This window comes from Alexandromys fortis, unplaced genomic scaffold, assembly GCF_014885135.2.
Source record: "Alexandromys fortis isolate MF-2015 unplaced genomic scaffold, M_Fortis_MF-2015_v1.1 scaffold_158, whole genome shotgun sequence".
Classification (NCBI taxonomy): domain Eukaryota; kingdom Metazoa; phylum Chordata; class Mammalia; order Rodentia; family Cricetidae; genus Alexandromys; species Alexandromys fortis.
The window spans coordinates 1,547,615-1,550,264 of NW_026068039.1; positions in this window are offsets into that span (position 1 = coordinate 1,547,615).

Sequence of the window (2,650 nt, forward strand, 5' to 3'; positions counted from 1 at the left end):
GATTTTTTTGTTTGTTTTTGTTTTTTTGAGACAGAGTTTCTCTGTGGTTTTGGAGCCTGTCCTGGAACTAGCTCTTGTAGACCAGGCTGGTCTCGAACTCACAGAGATCCACCTGCCTCTGCCTCCCGAGTGCTGGGCACAGAAATTCTCTTATCTTTGCCTCTTGAGTGCTGGGATTAAAAGCATAAGCTACCACCACCTAGGACATTTCGACTCTTGCTCAAGGTATTGTACCTGTACAGCTCATTTAACAATATAATGTAAATTTCTAGTCATTGAAAGTTATATTTACAGACTGCTTTGAATAATAAGGAATGAGAGTTAGTAGTTAGTCACTTATTACAATCAAACTTGTAGTCATTAGGTATGTTTTCAAGGTCAAACATATATTTTAGATAGACAGGTAGTCTTCAAACACTTCAAAGACCTACAGAATATGGCATTTAAGATGTTTTAATAACATAAGGTTCTTTTTTTTTTTTAAGTTGCTCCTGGAAACAACAATCTACTTCAGAGATGATGGACATCAAAGAAACTCCATATGGAGTTTACTTTCTTTGTGGCAAAAGTTAGCCACTGGGCAAGAAACTGTCCTTGCCTCAACTGCTGACAATTGCTGTATAAATGCAGCCACACCTGGGTTATGCAAAGCTTGAGACCCCTAGCTCAAGGCTTTCCCATGGAGAGCCACATCCACAGCCCTGCCTTTCCTTGCCTCTTCTTTTAAAGTCAAGTTTACTGTTTTTATTTTAATTTTTATTACTTTTAGTTATCTGGATGTGTGGGGGTATGAACGCATGAATTCAGGTGTCTAGAGAGGCATTGGATTCTCTGAAGCAGGAGTTCTAGGCAGATAGAGCTGTTTGACCTGGGTGCTGGCACCGAACTCAGATCCCCTGTTCTCAGTACTCAGTACCGTTAACATCTGTGGCAGCTCTGCATCCTGTTTTCCCTTATTAAAACTTCTAGTCAAGGGCTGGAGAGTTGGCTCAGTGGTTAAGAGCATTGCCTGTTCTTCCAAAGGTCCTGAGTTCAATTCCCGGCAACCACATGGTGGCTCACAACCATCTGGAGTGAGGCCTGGTGCCCTCTTCTGGCCTGCAGACATACACACAGACAGAATATTGTATACATAATAAATAAATAAATATTTAAAAAAAATTTCTAGTCAAGCCTTGGCCTGATGGAACACACCTCAGGATGCTGAGGTGAGAGGATTACTGTGAATTCCAGGCTAGTCTGTTTTTTTTTTATATTTATTTATTTATTTATTTATTATGTATACAATATTAAGAGGGCACTAGACCCCATTACAGATGATGTAAGCCACCATGTGGTTGCTGGGAATTGAACTCAGGACTCTCCAGCCCCCTAGTCTGGGTTTTTAAAGGAGACCCTGTCCCAAAAGAACAAAGACAAATTTTGTCACAAATTAATGGCAGAAACCCAAGGTCACACCTCTGGTCTCAGCATTCTGAGGTTGTGGGCAGAAGAGCTGAGAGCTGAAGACCAGCATGGGCTCCAAAGTGAGACCCTGTCCCCAAACAAAAAGAAAAATGAGCTGGTTGTGATGCCCCATGCCTTTAATCCCAACACTTGAGAGGCCTAGAAGAGGAAGGCAGATTTCTGTCAAGTATGCAGCGAAACCCAGTCTCAAAACAAAAGATAAGGATTAGGGTGTCTTTAGCCTCTTCATCTGCAGCCTGGCTACATATCAGGCCCTCCTGTGGAGCCTCCAAGGAAGGTGGAGAATGGGGGATGGAGCTCAGTGGGTACAGAGAGGTAAGAAACGCTGGGCTCTGTCCCCAGGCGGCAAATCTATAATCTCAGCACTCAGCAATGGCACATTGCTGCTTCCGGGCCTTTGCATCTGCTGGGCCATCCTTCCGCTTTGCCTCCTCTGCCTTACCCACCCCTTCCTTTTTCTCTCTTCCTCCCTTCCCCCTTTCCTTTCTCCTCCCCGTCCCTTCCAGTTCTCTACCTCTTCCCTCCCTCCTTTGGTTTTCTGAGATAGGATCCCATTCTGATGTCTCAGTGTGCATCAAACGCACTGTGTAGCCCAGGCTGGACTCCAACTTGCAGCAATGCTCTTGCCAAAATGCAGGGATTACAGGCATGAGCCAGTAACCTTGCTATCTTGCCAGGGTTTAGATTTCTCTTCTTTCCATCCGGTACATGAATAATCTGGATTCCTTAGAGGGGCCCTCCCCTGCACCCCTCAGTAACACTCTCAGTAACACTCGGTACCCAAGAGTTCTTCTAGGCTGCATCCCCATGCTGTGGTTCCTGCTAAGCTTTTCTTACAGGTACATATCTTTTCTTTATCTATTTGTCTATTAATTTATTTTGTTTTTTCAAGACAGAATTTCTCTGTGTAGCCCTGGCTGTCCTGGAACTCATTCTAGATCAGAACTTGGAGATCTGCCTGCCTCTGCCTCTAAAGTGCTGGGATTAAGGGTGTGCACCACCAAGGCCGGATTATTTGTGTATGTGTGGTGTGTGTGTGTTTGTGTGTGGTGTGTGTGTTTGTGTGTGGTGTGTGTGTTTGTGTGCAACTCAGGTGGCCAGGCTTGCCATCTTGGCAGCCAGTCATCTACTTTAAACTGAGGCTCCCAGACTTAGAACCTCAGAGTGTGCTTCAGTCTCCAGT